The sequence below is a fragment of the Drosophila bipectinata genome, chromosome 4 (genome assembly GCF_030179905.1).
Source record: "Drosophila bipectinata strain 14024-0381.07 chromosome 4, DbipHiC1v2, whole genome shotgun sequence".
NCBI classification, from domain to species: Eukaryota; Metazoa; Arthropoda; class Insecta; order Diptera; family Drosophilidae; genus Drosophila; species Drosophila bipectinata.
Genome location: NC_091740.1, coordinates 6,230,493 through 6,251,882, shown reverse-complemented (window position 1 = coordinate 6,251,882; position 21,390 = coordinate 6,230,493).

Genomic DNA, 21,390 nt, shown 5'->3' with positions numbered 1-21,390 from the left:
CCTGTCGTTCTATTTCTGGTCAGTTGATCCAACCTACCAAATTTTATTAGGATCGGCCGACTATATCCCATAGCTGCCATATAACTGAACGATCGGAAATGGTATTTGGTAGAAATATCAACTTTGGTATTTTTGAAGATAGAAGTTTGGGGCTTTTTTATACCCTTGCAGAGGGTATTATAATTTTGCCCAAAAGTGTGCAACGCAGTGAAGGAGACATCTCCGACCCTATAAAGTATATATATTCTTGATCAGGATCACCTCCTGAGTTGATTTGAGCATGTCCGTCTGTCCTTCTGTCCGTCTGTCTGTCTGTCTGTTTCTACGCGAACTAGTCTCTCAGTTTTAAAGCTATCGACTTGAAACTTTGCACACACCCTTCTTTCCTTTGCACGCAGTATATAAGTCGGAACGGCCCGGATCGGTCGACTATATCCTATAGCTGCCATATAACTGATTGATCGGAAATGGTATAACTTTGGTGTTTTTAGAGTTAGAGAGTTCAAATTTGACATGAAAGCTATCTTTGGCAAAACATTACGACGTGCCAAATTTCATAAGGATCAGCCGATTATATCCTATAGCTGCCATATAACTGAAGGATCAGAATTGACCCAACTTTTGTGTTTTTGAAGATAGAAAGCTGGAACTTGATACAGATTCTAACCTACCAAATTTCATTAGGATCGGCCAACTATATCTGATGTTTGCGATATATATCCGGTTTTAACTGCAAGGGTATATCAACTTCGGCTCCGACCGAAGTTAGCTTTCCTTTCTTGTTATACCCTTGCAGAGGGTATTATAATTTTGGTCAAAAGTGTGCAACGCAGTGAAGGAGACATCTCCGACCCTATAAAGTATATATATTCTTGATCAGGATCACCTCCTGAGTTGATATAAGCATGTCCGTCTGTCCGTCTGTCCGTCTGTCTGTCCGTCTGTCTGTCCGTCTGTCTGTCCGTCTGTCTGTCCGTCTGTCTGTTTCTACGCGAACTAGTCTCTCAGTTTTAAAGCTATCGTCTTGAAACTTTGCACACACCCTTCTTTCCTTTGCACGCAGTATATAAGTCGGAACGGCCGCGATCGGCCGACTATATCCTATAGCTGCCATATAACTGATTGATCGGAAATGGTATAACTTTGGTGGTTTTAGAGTTAGAGAGTTTAAATTTGACATGAGAGCTATTTTTGGCAAAATAATACGACATGCCAAATTTCATAAGGATCGGCCGACTATATCCTATAGCTGCCATATAACTGAACGATCGGAAATGACCCAACTTTCGTGTTTTTGAAGATAGAAAGGTGGAATTTAGTACAGATTCTATTTCTGGTCAGTTGATCCAACCTACCAAATTTCATTAGGATCGGCCGACTATATCCCATAGCTGCCATATAACTGAACGATCGGAAATGGTATTTGGTAGAAATATCAACTTTGGTATTTTTGAAGATAGAAGTTTGGGGCTTTTTTATACCCTTGCAGAGGGTATTATAATTTTGCCCAAAAGTGTGCAACGCAGTGAAGGAGACATCTCCGACCCTATAAAGTATATATATTCTTGATCAGGATCACCTCCTGAGTTGATATGAGCATGTCCGTCTGTCCGTCTGTCTGTTTCTACGCAAACTAGTCTCTCAGTTTTAAAGCTATCGTCTTGAAACTTTGCACACACCCTTCTTTCCTTTGCACGCAGTATATAAGTCGGAACGGCCGGGATCGGCCGACTATATCCTATAGCTGCCATATAACTGATTGATCGGAAATGGTATAACTTTGGTGTTTTTAGAGTTAGAGAGTTCAAATTTGACATGAGAGCTATTTTTGGCAAAATAATACGACATGCCAAATTTCATAAGGATCGGCCGACTATATCCTATAGCTGCCATATAACTCAACGATCGGAAATGACCCAACTTTCGTGTTTTTGAAGATAGAAAGCTGGAACTTGGTACAGATTATATTTTGATCCATCCTACCAAATTTCATAAGGATCGGCCAACTATATCCGATGTTTGCGATATATATCCGGTTTTAGCTGCAAGGGTATATAAACTTCGGCTCCGCCCGAAGTTAGCTTTCCTTTCTTGTTTTAAATAATTTTGGTAAATAAGAATGCCGATGTATTGGTGAATCTCGTCGATGGTAATTTTAAAATTATTTTAAATATTTTAGGTTTACGTTATTTTACGCAGAGTTTCATAGACGGACAGACGGACATGCTCATATCAACTCAGGAGGTAATCCTGATCAAGAATATATATACTTTATGGGGTCAGACATCTCCGACCCCTTCACTGTGTTGCACACTTTTGGACAAAATTATAATAGCCTCTGCAAAAATACCAAAGTTGGTATTTTTACCAAATACCATTTCCGATCGTTTAGTTATATGACAGCTATAAGATATAGTCGGCCGATCGTTATGAAATTTGGTAGGTCGGATTATCTGATCAAAATTAGAATCTGTATGATTCTAATCTGTATGTGTAGTTCCAGATTTCTCTCTTCAAAAACACGAAAGTTATACCATTTCCGATCAATCATTTATATGGCAGCTATAGGATATAGTCGGCCGATCCCGGCCGTTCCGGCTTATATACTGCGTGCAAAGTATATGAGTTATATATTCTTGTTCAGGATCACTTTCTGAGTTAATATGACCATGTCCGTCTGTCTGTCTGTTTCTACGCGAACTAGTCTCTCAGTTTTAAAGCTATCAACTTGAAACTTTGCACACACCCTTCTTTCCTTTGCACGCAGTATATAAGTCGGAACGGCCCGGATCGGTCGACTATATCCTATAGCTGCCATATAACTGATTGATCGGAAATGGTATAACTTTGGTGTTTTTAGAGTTAGAGAGTTCAAATTTGACATGAAAGCTATCTTAGGCAAAACATTACGACGTGCCAAATTTCATAAGGATCAGCCGACTATATCCTATAGCTGCCATATAACTGAAGGATCAGAATTGACCCAACTTTTGTGTTTTTGAAGATAGAAAGCTGGAACTTGATACAGATTCTAACCTACCAAATTTCATTAGGATCGGTTAACTATATCCGATGTTTGCGATATATATCCGGTTTTAACTGCAAGGGTATATCAACTTCGGCTCCGACCGAAGTTAGCTTTCCTTTCTTGTTTTAAATAATTTTGGTAAATAAGAATGCCGATGTATTGGTGAATCTCGTCGATGGTAATTTTACAATTATTTTCAATATTTTAGGTTTACGTTATTTTAAGCAGAGTTTCATCGACAATCATTTGCATAATTTGTCTATTGAAGAACTAACAAAATAGCTCCAATTGAGTTCCTTATCTATTGATAAACAATTATCTACATAGAATTTATCATTTAAGTGTCGGTCTAAGCATAGTATAATCAGCGGCCAACTTCTTTATCTCTTGTGGCTGCTAAGATAAGCGCATCCCTCGCTGTTAAACCAAAATCTTCGTTTAGTTATCCAATCTTAAACGCCGAGGAAAGTGAGCAGCGCTCAGTGCATTAAACGTGAATTAAATTTTTTTTGTGGTGCCAATTCAAGGTAAATAAAACCTTCGATTTCGGCCTCACGTGTTTCTTTCAATTCGAATTATTTTTTAGGTCGAATTGGCACCCAGTAAGAACCCATTTTTTATTGTTCTTACATTGGGAATAAGTTTATAAGTCCCCAACTACCCAGTTTTACCCCCAAGAAGGGCTCGCAGCGCCACACCGCGGGATCAGATGGATTAATTTAAATTGCATATGCACCCGAATTATTCTCATCATCCAATGACGTCACTCATCGCCCCAAGACAGTTATTGCCTGTCCAATGTTGGTTTCTGTAATTATTAATTTTATTTAGTTTTTTTTATTTTGGTAGTAATTATTTTTTTTTTGGAGCTTGGAGTTTGATAATGTAAGAAAAAAACGGTTCCAGTTCCCTTAATTTTGTATTTCTTATTACTTAAATACTAATAATGAATGGTTCGGAAATATTAATTAGTTTGGTGGATATATATAAACATTCATAAAAATAACTTTTAAACCCAAAATTATAGATTCATCGGTCAACCCGACAAAAGATCTTTTGGACGTGGAAAATAAACTCGATGTAAGTGCAAAAAAAAAAAAAAAAAACACATTATTCCAAATTGAAAATTTTTTTTGTGGTAATGCCGATTTTTTTTAGTGTCCCAAAAGCTTTACATAAAAGATTTGTATTTCCCTAACGGTGAAATAGAACCATGCGGTTTGCAATTAAAATACCGAACAATGGTACACTGAAAAAAATTATAGCGCGTGAATGCTAAGGTTGTTGATTATATATATATTTTCTTTTTTGAATATATTCCCCAATATTAATTTACGGCCTTCCGCAATGACATAAGAAAAGAAAAATGAATTTATTTTTGATCTTAAAATAATTGAATAATATTTAATAAAAATTAATGGAATCTTGGAATATTATTTTTTAATGCTTTTGCTGTGTTCCACAACTAAAAACGTTTCTAATGTTAATTAGAATCCCTTGCTATCAAATTTGAATTGAAAATAAATAAGTTACTTTGAGACATTTTAAGAAATAAATTTAGGAAATAATATTAAAGAATATCAGCTATGGAAGACCACATTCTTTTAATAAACATTGTTCTTAACATTATTTTTGTATAGCCATATATATTATTATTTCATTTTAATTCGACTTATTATTTCTTATGCCGACTAATAAAGATATAAATTCTAAGATAATTTATTTGCGATTATATCTACATATCTACTAAATACATTTAATTATATACTTAATTTAAATTTCCTCTTATTGCCTTGTGAAACATTATAACTATGAATAAATTTTGTAACGTTTAAAAATGAATTGCTAAATCTATTATCGGTGGGAGTCATACAGGATGAAGATGGCAGGTGAAATTAGATAGCCCATTTCTTTGGGATCACCAATAATTATTTCGTGCAACTGGTGATCATGGAAGGGTGGGCAACAGCTGTGGCAGAACATCAGCCCAGCTTTACGTCATCTGCTGAAACTCCACCAGCGCAGTGGCAACGGCCTTTTTGATATTCGCCACCACGCTGCTCAAAAAGCATGTGGCTGGGATTGTCGCAAACATTAAACCCCATTTTTTATATAAGGTAAGTTTTATATAAAGTCCATTTAATAGAAATGCCAATTGCACAAAATAAACTGCATTATTTTTAACAGGTACGGACTAAGCAGACACAAAAAATGCTGCCGTAATTACGTCTTTAATTAGAAACACGTCTTTAATCTTACGACGGATTGTGACCAACTCGTAGCGGTGGGCGACTTTAATATCCCAGAATTAAAGTGGTCCAACGTCGATAACTCACCACCTTTGTCACTTATCACTCACCATGACTTCACCTCGGGCATGTTTGACATGTCCCTAGGTCAAATAAACCATGTTAGAAATTCGCAAGGTCGGCTTTTAGACTTATGTTTTGTATCTGATCCTGATGGTACCGCTCTCTCCAGAGCGTTTCCCCTTTCAACCCCAGAGGATCCATATCACCCCACGCTGGAGGTCCCTATCGAAACTATTCCTGGTATCGATCAGATGTCTCTAAGCGTGGCAAATAAGATTCGCTGCTTCCGTAAAGCTGATTTTCAGAAACTTAATAGCCTTTTTTTTTTTTTCGCGGTCTTTCAGAATTTGGAAATGGCTTGTGCATCAATAAGAGCAGCAGCTTGCATTCCTGTATTCATCATAAAGCCCAGACGACCGAGGGGCGCTCGAGAAACGATTTGTTAGTACAAATTAAGCTAATTTAAATTTTTTAAGCTAAGAGAAGTTAGTAAGGAAATTTAAAATTCTATATTTAAAATAAAAGGGGCAGGAAAGAGATGTAATAGAGTAGAGACCATTGTAGTTCGAACATAATACCCTAAAAGGGTCATGCAGTGCATATGTCGAACTACAACGGCTAAGGAACAGAGGACTAAAGTTTCGAGTCCTTCTATTAGGAATGTTAAAATTTAAGCGTGTTAGTAAATGCTGGCTATCTACATCCCCGTTAATAAGGTTATGCAGAAAAACTACACCGAGCATTGTCCTACGATTTGTTAAGCTGGGTAAGTTTATAAGTAAAAGTCTGCTACTGTAGGATGGAAGCTGAAGATTTGCATCCCAGTATAGGCAATCCCATTAATAGAATAAGTAGCTTGCAGAGGGCAAGAACGATAGAAAAACATATGTTTGCATTTTGATCCATTAAGTATTAGATCATTAGCCAAACACCATTTTTGAAAGTTATCACGGTCAGTCTGAAGACTGCATTGGGCAGAGATGGATTTGTACTGAAGACAAAGCTTTACATCATCTGCATACATAAGAACTAGAGAGTTTGTTAAAGCAGGGGGCAAGTCGTTTATAAAAAGCGTAAATAATAACGGGCCAAGATGACTTCCTTGAGGGACCCCGGATGTAGCACGGACCAGACGGGATTGTATGTTTTTAAATAAGACTCTTTGTGTCCTTCCATCTAGGTAGCTGGAGATCCAAGTTAAGAGGTCTTTAGGAAAACCCAGCATATTCAGTTTACTCAACAAGAGTGAGTGATTAACTGAATCAAATGCTTTGCTGAAGTCTGTATAAATTACATCGGTTTGATATCCCTTACAAAAGCCATCTATGACAAAGGATGTCAACTCCATTAACTTTGTGGTGGTGGAGCGACGCTTAATAAAGCCATGCTGACAAGGAGTGATAATCCAAGAGCAAAGGTGTTGCAAATGACGGGTAATTAATTTTTCAAATAACTTTGGAATTTCCGACAACTTAGAGATGCCTCTGTAGTTGGCAGCCTCGGAATTTTTCCCTTTTTTATGTAGGGGAATTATAAATGATTCCTGATTCCAAAGACAAGTTTAAAAGTCTTAGAAGAGGTTTGCACAGAGCCCTGGCGCAGTATTTTAGCACACAGCCTGGTACTCCATCGGGGCCTGGCGAATAAATGGGTTTTACCCTTAACCCTTTACATGGTGGTGATGCAGATCTGCATCATACCGTTTAAATTCAATTATTTATCAAACTGCGTTACAAAACTGTATAAAAACTTTTTTATGCAGTTCAGAAACTTTCGTTTTTTATATAAAAAGTGTTGATCACTCAGAATTCTGTCCAATACTCAACAGGTGATTACTTTTCCAACCAATTTGGTGAATGTGGTAATCTGAATTGGTTGTGCAGTTTCTGACCCAAATTTAAAAAATCAAAAAAAATTGTATAGTTTATTCAATTAATGTTTAAAAACAGGTAAATATTATATTTAGTTGTATATTATTGAGTTTTTGTGTTTGTTGCATTATAATACAATTAAATCATTAATTTCGCTAAGTTTAAAAAATCGGTTTTTTTTGCTTTTTGTAAAAAAAAATTAAGAAAAACCAACCTTAAAAAAAAAATAAAAAGAAGTGTATTTTTTATTTTCACTTATCTACCGAACAAAAAAAAATCAAGAAAATCGGAGTTATTGCCATGTAAAGGGTTAAAAGTCCAGAAAATAAGTTGTTCTCAGAAAAAAACGGACAGAAAATAAGATTTGCTGCTTGAATGTTATATGCGTAAGGCTGATCAGTCAATTTAGGAGGAGAATAAGTTGTTTGAAAAAATTCTGCGAATAGATCGGCAATGGCCTGATACGAAGTCGCAGAGGAATTTTCAAACGTAAGCAGGGGTGAAAAAGATACGTGTTTACGCTTAGTGTTTACAAAATTATAAAACTGCTTTGGATCCTGAGTAAATTTTATCCGGCAGCGGTCAATATAATTCCTATAACATTCAGCGTAATGCACGGTAAAATTCGGCCGAGCTAGTAGGTGTCTTGAGAAATCAACACTACTGCAGGTTTTTTTATATTTAAGTAAAAGCTTATTTTTAATATTTTTTAGGTTAGTGAGGCACCTTGTAAACCAAGAAGGATTTGTTGAAGCGGACGGATATTCCCAAGGCACACATGAGTCAAAAAATGTATATAAAGTAAAATAAAAATTTTCTAAAGTGACATTAAGATCAGTGCATGCCAGAATATCAGACCAGTCAAATGTATCGATAAGGCTATTAAGTTTCTGAAAATCAGCTTTACGGAAACAGCGAATCTTATTTACCACACTCGGAGACATCAGGATACCAGGAGTGGTTTCGATTGAGACCTCCAGCGTGGGGTGATATGGATCCTCTGGGATTGAAAGGGGAAACGCTCTGGAGAGAGCAGTACCATCAGGATCAGATACAAAACATAAGTCTAAGAGCCGACCTAGCGAATTTCTAACATGATTGATCTGACCTAGGGACATGCCAAACAGCATAAAGCTTTCACGGACATAGTGATTTTAACGCAAATAAATTCTATGTCACCAAACTCTTGGGATTTCACCTCTTCAGAAGCAAGAGTAGAGTCTTCCGAAATGAGGACTCCACCTCCTCTTCGCTGAGATCGATCCCGTCTAAAAGTGGTGTACTTACTTGGAAAAACTTCGGAGCTAAAGATCTCCGGATTTAACCAAGTTTCTGTAAATGCTATTATATGGGATGCAAAAAAAGAACTATCAGAATATAGCTTGGGGAGTTTGCAACGTAGCCCCCTAGTATTCTGATAGGTAAGAGTTAGTGAGGAAACTAGTTTTTTGGGTTAGTGGCCAAAGAAGAGGTGGAGGGTTGGTCAGTGGTTCCGATATTGGGAGGTCTCACTCCCACTGGTTTTTTAACTTTTTCTTCACGGAACTAGGCTGATGTTCTTGAACGAAAAGATTCTCTGGCCAAAAACTGGGAGAACAAATCGTCTTGAACATCAGCGCGGGCACACGAATCTTAAAAGAAGACGTGCGCCTTGTATAATTATATTTAAATTTAGTTATGTCCTCCACCTTTATATCGGCTTTTGTTTTGGCTTTGATATAAGCCGAGATATCAATCTCTGAAGTATCAGGGGCAAGCCGAGAAACAAATATATGTTTCGATGGAGGAATCACCTGTAAGGGGTTTGGTGTCGCAGGTACGAGAACTGCAGCATCAGTCGGTGCCGGTGGTCCGGACTGTGGAATACCCTTTTGGGTGACTCTAATGGGGGTTTCGTTCCCTAGGACCTGTGGAATCACTTGAAGGGATGCCATGGCGGACATATCGGACAATTGCTCATTATCCCTGAAAAATTCTGACGAATTTTTCTCAGTTCTAGCCCTTGGGGTGGCCAGAGATATAAGCGGCTGCATTAATGTCGGCTGAGCAGGCTGAGGCGGATCAGAAACAGCGGATTTCTTACGCTTAGGGGACTCATTTAGCAGCTGAAGGCCACTAAACTGAGTGTCAAGCGCACAGAGCTGGTCATTGGTTTTACGAAAACCAGTGATCAGCTCTTTAAATCCATTTTTGGTCTGTCTCATGAACGACCTCATTTCGCCTTGGAAAGTACGACAATTTTCACAACAATAGTGTATACCCGACCTACGGGAAATGGCATCCGAAACTGAGGCAGTGAATCCGGCACACTTGGCGTGCACAACGTTTTCACATAACCAGCAATGGATGGTAGGCTGGAGTGCGGAAATTGTCTTGTTACAAGACTTTATAGCGCAGACAAGTTTAAATTCCATCTCCGCCTTAATTGACAGATCAGCCTTACGCATATAACATTCAAGCAGCAAATCTTATTTTCTGTCCGTTTTTTTCTGAGAACAACTTATTATCTGGTTTTTTAAAGGTAAAACACATTTATTCGCCAGGCCCCGATGGAGTACCAGGCTGTGTGCTAAAAACTGTGCCAGGGCTCTGTGCAAACCTCTTCTTAGACTTTTCAACTTATCTTTGGAAACCTCGATTTTTCCCCTTAATTAGAAGGAATCATTCATAATTTCCCTACATAAAAAAGGGAAAAAGTCTGAGGTTGCCAACTACAGAGGCATCTCTAAGTTGTCGGCAATTCCAAAGTTATTTGAAAAATTATTATTTATTTGAAAAACTTATTTGAACCGATGTATTTTACACAGACTTCAGCAAAGCATTTGATTCAGTTAATCACTCACTCTTGTGGAGTAAACTGAATATGCTGGGTTTTCCTAAAGACCTCTTAACGTGGATCTCCAGCTACCTAGATGGAAGGACACAAAGAGTCTTAATTAAAAACATACAATCCTGTCTGATCCGTGCTACATCTGGCGTCCCTTAAGGAAGTCATCTTGTTGTTATTTGTTATATTACTCTTTTATAAATTAAATAATCTTTTATTAATAATACTCGTTATTTACTCTTTCTGTAAATGACTTGCCTCCTGCTTTAACGAGCTCTCTAACGAACGAACTCGCTTTGTCTTCAGTACAAATCCATCTCTGCTCCATGCAGTCTTCAGTCTGCTCCATGCAGTCTGACCTTGATAACTTTTTAAAATGGTGTTCAGTTAACGATTTAATAGTTTATGTTTCAAAATGCAAGCTTATGTCTTTTTATCGTTCTTGTCTTCTTCATGCTACGTATACTCTTTATGGGATTGCCTTATAGAAATTAGCTCAGGTTAATGATCTCAGCGTCCTATTAGATATTAAACTTAAATTTGTTTTATTAAAAGGTGGTCAAAAGAATTTAATGACCCGTATATAAATAAAACATTATTTATTTCTTTGGTCCGTCCGATACTGGAGTACGGTTTATGTGTCTGGAGTCCTCAATATGGAGTACATCAGGACCGCATAGAATTCGTACAAAAGAATTTATTAACTTTTTCCCTTAGAGGTCTTAACTGTGATGCAAATCTTCAAATCCATTGTAGTTCGACATATTGACAGCACGACCCTTTTAGTGTCTTATTTTCGAACAAAAATGGTCTCTACTCTATAACATCTCTCTCTTGTCCTTCAAATTTAAAGTATAGAATTTAAAATTTCCTTACTAACTCCTCCTAGCTTAATAAATTACAACTAGATTAATATAAACTAATTATTCGTTTCTCGAGCGCCTTCGGTCGTCTGGGCCTCTAAGCTTAATGATGAATACAGAAATGCTAGCTGATGCTCTAATTGATGCACAAGCCCTTCCAAATTTTGAAAGAACGCGAAAAAAAAAAAAAGTTAGCCGTTGGCAACAAAAGTTTGCCTGGAAACCAAAATGTGTCTTAAGGCACTGTATCCATAATTTATTAGTAAATTAACTTACCCTTTACTAAAAAAAATAATGGCTTAAAAAAGATAAATATTTTACTTTCTTTTGTCAAATTGATCAAATTTCATACACGTAAATAGAAAGTCCCGCTTAAAGCTTCTTGCAGCTTTATAAGCTTCTACACGGAATTTGGCATTTGTTCTTAGAAAATAGAGCTAAAAGCTTCTTGTAGCTTTCAAAGCTTCTACACGGAATTTGGCATTTGTTCTTCCATAATATATTTAAATTATATAAAAGCTCTTATTTTTATACCTGGTACTCGTAGTGTACAAGGGTATATTGTAGTCGTGTGAATGTATGCATCTCCGACACCATAAAGTATATAACATATGTATATTCTTGATCATCAACGGCCGAATCGATATAGCCATGTCCGTCTGTCCATATGAACACGTGGATCTTAGAGATTATAAGAGATAGAGCTGTAAGATTTGACATAAAGACTCTTTCAATGCCCACGCAGTTCAAGTTCGATAAAAAATTTTGCAACGGCTCCTCTCACCTCCACAAATCGCATAGGAGACTTATAGAAACTGGTAGAGCTATGGGAGTTGGTAGAAGTCTACAACTCTTCTAAAAATTAATCGATTTTGCTGTGTGTAGTTTTTTTTCTGTAGGCTGTTTTAGTGTAGATTTTAACAGTTTGTCGTCACAACATTGCGTATGTTTGGCTTTGTAGTCTCCTGCGGCTATAACACGATCCCCAATTCAATTGTAGAAGTCCAAAAATTGTCCTTTCGAGATTGAGAAACGAGGAGGGCAGTTGCCTGAATTTGTGACTGAATTTGTATCGATGTGGCCTGCAAGAAGTTTGTTGCAAACCTTTTGTGAAAAGGGTGTTTGATGCGTTCTCTGATTAGAACTCCAGTTCCGCCGTGGGCTTTCCCATGTGGATTATCTGTGCGATAGATTGTGAAGCCTCTTATTTCAAAGTTGTATTTTCTTGTAAAATGCGTTTATTTGAACCGATGTAATTTACACAGACTTCAGCAAAGCATTTGATTCAGTTAATCACTCACTCTTGTGGAGTAAACTGAATATGCTAAAGACCTCTTAACGTGCAGTGACATGCAGTCTTCAGTCTGACCTTGATAACTTTTTAAAATGGTGTTCATTTAACGATTTAATAGTTTATGTTTCAAAATGCACGCTTATGTCTTTTTATCGTTCTTGTCTTCTTCATCCATACTCTTTATGGGATTGCCTTATAGAAATTAGCTCAGGTTAATGATCTCAGCGTCCTATTAGATATTAAACTTAAATTTGTTTCATTAAAAGGTGGTCAAAAGAATTTAATGACCCGTATATAAATAAAACATTATTTATTTCTTTGGTCCGTCCGATACTGGAGTACGGTTTATGTGTCTGGAGTCCTCAATATGGAGTACATCAGGACCGCATAGAATTCGTACAAAAGAATTTCTTAACTTTTTCCCTTAGAGGTCTTAACTGGAAATCTTCGAAACCATTGTAGTTTGACATATTGACAGCACGACCCTTTTAGTGTCTTATTTTCGAACAAAAATGGTCTCTACTCTATAACATCTCTCTCCTGTCCTTCAAATTTAAAGTATAGAATTTAAAATTTCCTTACTAACTCCTCCTAGCTTAATAAATTACAACTAGATTAATATAAACTAACTATTCGTTTTTCGAGCGCCCTTCGGTCGTCTGGGCCTCTAAGCTTAATGATGAATACAGAAATGCTAGCTGATGCTCTAATTGATGCACAAGCCCTTCCAAATTTTGAAAGAACGCGAAAAAAAAAAAAAGTTAGCCGTTGGCAACAAAAGTTTGCCTGGAAACCAAAATGTGTCTTAAGGCACTGTATCCATAATTTATTAGTAAATTAACTTACCCTTTACTAAAAAAAAATAAAAAAATTTTTTGTCAAATTGATCAAATTTCATACACGTAAATAGAAAGTCCCGCTTTAAGCTTCTTGCAGCTTTATAAGCTTCTACACGGAATTTGGCATTTGTTCTTAGAAAATAGAGCTAAAAGCTTCTTGTAGCTTTCAAAGCTTCTACACGGAATTTGGCATTTGTTCTTCCATAATATATTTAAATTATATAAAAGCTCTTATTTTTATACCTGGTACTCGTAGTGTACAAGGGTATATTGTAGTCGTGTGAATGTATGCATCTCCGACACCATAAAGTATATAACATATGTATATTCTTGATCATCAACGGCCGAGTCGATATAGCCATGTCCGTCTGTCCATATGAACATGTGGATCTTAGAGATTATAAGAGATAGATTAGAGATTACACATCTCTTTCCTGTCCCTCTAACTTAAAATATAGAATTTTAAATTTCCTTACTAACTCCTCTTAGCTTAATAATTAACAAATAACTTAATATATTCTAACAAATCGTTTCTTGAGCGCCCCTCGGTCGTCTGGGCCTCTAAGCTTTATGATGAATACAGGAATGCTAGCTGATGCTCTTATTGATGCACAAGCCATTTCCAAATTCTGACAGACCGGAAAAAAAAAAAAAAAAAAAAAAATAGAGCTGTAAGATTTGACATAAAGACTCTTTCAATGCCCACGCAGTTCAAGTTCGATAAAAAATTTTGCAACGGCTCCTCTCAGATTGAGAAACGAGGAGGGCAGTAAACGGCAGCGATTGAAAGGATTCCGTTGCCTGACTGAATTTGTATCGATGTGGCCTGCAAGAAGTTTGTTGCAAACCTTTTGTGAAAAGTGTGTTTGATGCGTTCTCTGATTAGAACTCCAGTTACGCCGTAGGCTTTCCCATGTGGATTATCTGTGCGATAGATTGTGAAGCCTGTCGGGTCAAGCAGCAGCACGGCGTTTAATGTTTATGTTTAAATAATGTTTAAATAATGTTTATGTATGTTTAGTGTAATAATTAGTTATAGTTTATTTATTAAGCTAAAGTATGGATGTATCGCTTTAGTTGGTCGCAAGCCGACTCTTTTTCGGCCGCTCGACTTCAACGGGCCTATTTTAAGAGAGCTTTAGCTTCGCAATCACTATGTCGGGCCGCCCTCTCCACTATCGAGAGCTTTAGCTTCGCGTATGTCTAGTCGAGCCGCACTCTCTGTCCATATTATTAGTCACTGCTTAGCACCATAAACTGGATGATCACAATGGTTAATCCCAGTTTCATCTGCCTGCAGCATAAATAAAATATAACGTACTGTAATTAAATTCGTCTTTCATTTCCCGGCATTGAAAACTCTCAATGACCAAACAAAGCCTCTTATTTCAAAGTTGTATTTTCTTGTAAAATGCGTTTCCACCAGTAGCATAACGTCAATATGGTTTTCGGTCAAGAATTGTGACCATTCTAGTTTATGCCGTGAGACACCATTGGCGTTCCACATTGATATTCGTAGAGCCTGCATAGATTATTTAGACTGTTGTGCTACGAGTAGCTGTATCACCCTGTTCTGGTTTTGAACAAGTGTTTGCATGGTCGTTTTCATGAATGGCATAAGCTTCATCATACTTTGTTGGAGGGTTAGCATCATAGTTTTCGTTTTGCTATATGGCTGTTCTGGGGCCTGTTGAGCGCTTTGTGAATTAGGCTGTTGTCGGGTAAAGGGGCCCATCCACAGGCGAGCATGTTCGTCAACCTGCTCGCGTACTTGAATTTTATTTTCCTCAACCTGTTCGTCAACCTGCTCGCCTACTTGAATTTTATTTTCCTCACTAACTAGAAACAACATTCGTGCGAACATCATTTTATGACAAATTTTCAAACTATCAACACGTCAACGGACAACGACTGCGGCACTGTAATTGCACTTATGGCAATAAGTATTTGCTTAGAAAAAAAGAAAAAAAAAATTAAGTGAAAAAATGGAAGCACAGTGCTCATCGAACTCTTCATATTTTTTGAGATGAACTTCTTATGCATTAATGCTTGTTTTTATATTTATCGCTTTTGGCGTGCCATAATGCAGGCTCATTTTTTAGGCAATAAATAAAATCAAGCAGGAACTTTTTATTCATTTTTCTCTACCAAAACGTTTTTCAAACTGACGTTTGTGCCAACATTGCCGTCCATTGGCGAGCACGTTGTTGCAAACGTTGTCAAAATAGAACGATTTCAATTTCATTCGACTCTCTTTCGGCCGCTCGACTCAACGGTCCTTTCTTTAGAGAGTTTTAGCTCCGCAATGTCTGGGTCGGGCCGCCGTCTCCATTATCGAGAGCTTTAGCTTTGCGTATGACTTTTCGGGCCCCCCCTTTCTGTACATCACTTAAGTCTCTGCATGTATCATAAGCTGGTCTATCTGTTGGCTTTTCCATTCCAGATCGTAGAGCACTGGCTTATTTAGGGGACCTAATGAGGACCTCGCAGCTTTGGCGAAAATACGTCTGGTGTGGTTTTTGATGCAACGTACACATTCAGTGGGTTTTTATTGCACGTTTTGGTCGCTTGTCGTATACGACTCTTCAACTTCTTGTACACCAAACATAATTTGCCGTATGGTTGCCTCCGCATCTTCCACATTTCTTGACGGTACTGTCCTTGTTTAAAGCGTGACCTAGTGTGACCTCTTGCCAATTAGTGCATTGCACTGATCCGTTGCGTTTATGTGGCTCTTCCACAGTGATTCTACGATGCAAAAGATATTGCAGCTTTAAAGTTGGGTGGACTTCGCTCTTCTTCAGTAACCTGCTTTCTGGCTGGAGGTCGACCATGAAGAGGGGTTGTGGCTCTTTGTCTTTATTTAGAATGTTAATAACATTCTTGGCGACGAAGCCCTTTTCTTTAAGGGCGGTTTTTATTTCCGCGGCGGTAACATCACGTTTGATTAATTTACTACCTTTGTAGGCCCTTACTGCTTTTCAGCTGGTACGTGTAATAGTTTTTCTGTACAGTGTCCAGATATTTGCCCACGATTCGGAAATGCTCTTCAGTCTTGGTTTCCACCTTTGTTTCATGGATGTTCCCATTGATAAGCGGAACAACATGAAAGTTGTCACCGTTCCCGATCAACGAAGCGATTTTGTTGACCAAGGCACCTAATATATAGTCTACACTGTCACTTCAGACAATGGCAAGAATGTCATTAAAGCGATCGACTTCATGAACAAAGAATTGAATTCTGAATTTTGTGACGAGCTTGACGATGACGACCTCATGAAAGATATTCACGTTCAATCGATACATTCGATTAGATGTGCCGCCCATTCTATGCAATTAGCTGTTTATGACCTGCTAAAAGAGAGGAGTCAGAGACTTCTTGTCGATAGCGCACGATCCATAATAAAAACATTGCGAACTCCTACTTATAGGTAAACAAATTAAATGCATAACATTACACTTAAAAATTACAATACTATTTTAAAATTATGGATACATCCCCATCCTCTTGGATGTGCCAACAAGGTGGATCTCAACGTACACTATGTTGAGAAACGTATGCGTCTACAAGGAGTTTTCAAAAGAAAACCTAAGTGAAACATTGCAGTTAACGGAATTAAATTGGGAGGAAATTAACCTGCTGTTGGCGGCACTAAAACCGATTTTTATAGCCAGTCAAAAATTGCAAAGCGAACAATTATATTTCGGCGATTTTTATAAGCTTTGGCTTGAAACGAAGTTAATACAACAAATATTTCAATATAATCGAAATAATTTTAAGAAACTCGGTGTGTACTTATACATGGTTGGCCCACACTTGAAAATTTCTAGTAGAAATATAACTAAATAAATTAAATAATTGAGGAATCCTTGATTAAAACATTTTTAGGACCTGTTGTTTAATAAAGAGTAATACTGCCATTGCAGATGCCATTATTAAAAAATGTTTCTTCACATAATTCACATAATCGAGTCTTCCTTTTGTAATGAACACTGTTATTTATGGAATTATTAAGGAATCCTTGATGATGTCCTTTAAGCACATTCGATACATCATTTGAAAGGTACTGCGCCACAGATCATAAAAATGTAAGCGGTTTTAAAATAGTCTACTCGGTTCAGAAGGTTTTCGATTTCAATTTTTATTTTCAATTTTTATAATAAAAATTGAATCGTAACACTTATTTTCAATTTTTTTAATAAAAATTGAATTATAATTTTTATTTTTATTATTTTTATAAAAATTGAAAAATAATTCTTATTCTTAATCATTATTATAAAAATCAAAAATAAGAGTTATATTTCAATTTTTAAAAATAAAAATTGAAATAAAAGTTTATTTTGTTTCTGGATTCACCGTTAAAAAATGGTATATGTGTCCTTTTCCCACTCCCCACAAAGGCTTTTTTGTCGTTCAATTTTTTTGAACTCATAAGTCTTATTTGCAGTCCCTGATTTAAAATGTTCATAACATTCTTGGCGGCGAAGACCTTTTCTTTAAGGGGGGTTTTTATTCCCGCGGCGGTAACATCGGGTTTGATTTCCTTTACTACCACTTGTTGGCCCTTCCTGCTTTTCAGCTGGTACATGTAGTAGTTTTTCTTAGCATTGCCCAAATATTCGGATTCGAAAGTGCTCTTCAGTCTTTGTTTGCACCTTTGTTTTATTTTCATTGCCCTTTGATAAGCGGAACAACATGAAAGTAGTTACCGTTCCCGATGTTCGCCACGATTTGGTTGACCAGAGCATTCGATCTTTTCTCCCTTATATATAAGTTTTTTTGCGGTGTCTTGCACTGGTTGGTTTTCCTCAACCTCCGCCAGTAAGACAAATCTGTTGCTACTAGATCTGCCTCTAGATCGTCGACTTTCTGGACGCGGATAATTTTTGTTTTATTTCCTGCCGGATTACTCTGCGGGCTAAGCTTGCGTATAATTTGAATGTAGCGATCCATTCCAGTCTGTGTGGCCGGGCCTCCTTTGGTACTTTCCGAAGTTGTGGTTTTTGTACTCGCTGTAGTTGTCGACGTCGCAGTATTTTATTTATTTATTTTGACAAAGGATAAATCCTTACATGGCTTCAAAATAATAACTTACAAGCTAATAAATAACAGTACAATACTTATACAAACTTAATAGGTGCCTGATTAACAAGCGTTTGAAGACAACCTTATAAAAGCCCCTCTTAATTCGGAGGCTAGGCGGCAAAAAAATAAAATAAGAAAGAGCCCGCTCCATCGGCTCATCGGCCCTGTGACACTTGATTCGAAAGGGGGCAAAGGTACGAAGATAACTTTGAGAAACATTAAAATTAATGATTCCCTGTAAAAAAAAGCAATCAATGTTATCATTGCGAATACATTGTTAAAAAAATTAAAGCTGCCTATTTTGAATTGCAGTGGTTGTCGTCGTAGTTGCAGAAATTGTAGCACGGCTTGTTGTTGGGTTGAAATTTGTTTCCGCCATTGAAGAAGGGGAAAACCCCCTCGGAATGAGCAAAACGAATGAGCAAAACCGTGCCCCTTCAGCTTTAAGCGGACAGTAGAGCCGAGTTGCTCTTAGTCGCCGATTTTTCCATTTCAATATCGCGGGCTTAACTATGCACTAGTTTTGGTTTTGTTGTAGGGGGGGCGTTGCTGCCGCAAAAGATTCCAGAAGTGGTGACACGAAAGAATGAAGTCGGGGGCGTCGTGGTTGAATTCAAAACGCATTCAGCTTTATTCGCTGCTTACAAAAGATTGACCACTTAACTTAGAAGAATAAACGGACGATCGATGACGGTCGACGAGAGAGTGAAAGTGCATAGAGGGGCGAGCGCGGATGCGCTCTTCAGCGCGGATGAGCTCTTCAGCGCGGGTGCGCTCTTCAGCGCGGATGCGCACTTAAGTTCAACTGAGCGGCGGCCCAACGGCCCCTCACATAAACATCCCGCCCCCTTACAATCACTCGGGTTGCAACAGATCCCTCGTCGTTACGGCTGGTGACAGGCTCCATGGAATTACCGAGGAGAATGGACGGAAGAATGTCAGCTCCTAATAACACATCGACTTGGGAGCTCTCAACGAAGTTGGGGTCCGCCAGGGGAATGTCGGGCAGCCCCTTGAGACGATCTCGCGGAATTGGATATGATGGCAGATTTCCTGCCAACTGCGGAAGAGCGTAAGCCTCAGTCTCTAATTGTAGCCCGGGTCTAGACGGCGACCGAATGGAGAAATGGCACAATTTAGTAGACTGCGCGGAAATGGTCTGATTAAGGCCGGAAACTTTGGCGTGAATCGTCTTGAAGGGAAACTTGACAAGGTTGAACAGTCGCTCCGTTATGAAAGTCGCTTCGGACCCTGAGTCTATCCGTGCTCGTGCCTGGACGGTGCACCCCAAATGGCACACGTTTGTAAGGGCCGTGCCCAGTAGGACTGCTCCTGACCCGGAAGCGAAACACACCTGAACATTCGATTGATCCTCTGTGCGGTTGTGGCGTAGGCGGACTTGGAGCGGTGGCGAACGGATTGCCGCGGTGCAGGGGGGTGTGGTGTCGGCTGTGGCATGTGAAGCAGGTATGGGCGCTGGTGCAGTCTCGCTGCTGGTACCCTCGGGCAAAACAGTTTAAACATAACTGCTTCCTCTTAATGTACTCACAGCGCCCAATTACATCCATTTCTAGGAAACGCGGACATAAGCGAATGGGGTGGTCCTCCCTCGAAGAGAGATCGCAGCTCTTTTGGCCCGGAACCACTCGAGTCTCGTATGAATTGAGCCTCCAAGCAGGTGCAGTAGGAAGTCCCGACCTTGGCGGAGGCCTGACGTCGTTGATGGCCTCCAGAGTGCGATGGCGCTCCGTCCGGAAGTTATCTAATTCCTTTCATGTTGAAATTTCGGCCTTATTATGTACGGATTGCTCCCACATAGAAAGTGTGACTTTGGGGAGCTTTGAGGAAATCATAAATACGAGGAAGCAGTCAGGATCTTCAACTGGCTATTGACCAATAGCCGCCGGTTCTCAAAGCGGTCTGTGAGGCTTTGCCACGCTACGACAAGCCCCTCATGGGTAAGCGGAGCCTTAGAAACAATGGCGTGGGCGTCACCACTTGTTTCGGACAGTTAGTGGAACAACTTCTCTACCGGGGTGAGCCGCGAGTTTTGGATGAAAATGTCCGTAAACAAGTCTCTGAAGGTGGGCCACCGAAAATAATCACCCGCAAAGACCTCGGTATCCACTGGAGGTAACCGGCAGCCTGTAGACGCGGGCGTGTGGACATTGACGGAAGCCTGAGTGGATTGGGAGGCAATTTTCTCCCGAAGCTGGGCAATAGACCTCGAATAGACGGAGTAACAGTACCTGTACTTCGATTCCAGCACTGTCGAGGTGGCCGCATTGTTGTCTTACACGGCTAGTAAATCGGAGCAGCTCTCATAGCTCTTCTCCACAGTGCCTCCACGAATTTGGTCCCGATGGACTTCGCACATGTATTGGGGGCCTATTTCCGTTTCTGGGGCACCCGGAGTATTTATGTTAGCCTCAAATTGGCTCATTCGATCTGTTGTGGCGATGAACTTTTTCAACGCCACTTCGACCGCTCTTTGAGTTATTTTTGCAACGGAGGGAGTCTGCCTCTGTGAAGGGCCGGGGATTGTATTAACGGATTCGTCACTCCTTGCCCTTGGAATGGCACTGGACGCCTTAGGCTTCAACAGAGGCGTCCGCGGAGAAGCGGATTGAGATCTGTCCAAACGGATGGTTGGAATCGAACGCGGCTTTTTGTCGTCTCCCGTGAGCATTCTCAGAATCCAATTCGCTGGTCAACGCTTGTCGACTGACTTGCGAAATAGGTGCCTCATACGAAGCGGTGGTCGGTCACACTAATGTGATGAGAACGGTGAGATTGCGGATGAAATGCGATTAAAAGGCACAAGTGGGAATTAGTGGCACACTGTCGAAAGGAACGTCGTGTGCGGCACGATTCGAATGTGGAAGAAAACTTCAGGAACCCAAAAAAAACCAGATGGGACGAGGTTTGTTGAGATTCTAAGCGGATGTTGCCTGCTGCGGAGCAGAAGCAGCGTTAGAGGCACGAAACATGGAAAAGTACCGAAAAATTAATGCTCGTTCGGAAAAAAATTCATGACGGTCTATATATGTATATTTCGATAAGTGTGGCTCGTACGTAGATAATAAATTCTTAACTATTTTCGAATTGGCGGAGCCGGAAAGGTGGACTTGACTTTGGCTTGGATTTAACACGGAAAAAAGAAAGAAAATAAATAATTAATAATAATTAATTTTTGACTAATTCTCGGATTAATTTATTATGGAGCGGGAAAGGTGGAGTTGAAACCTTAATCTTTAATAAATTGGATTT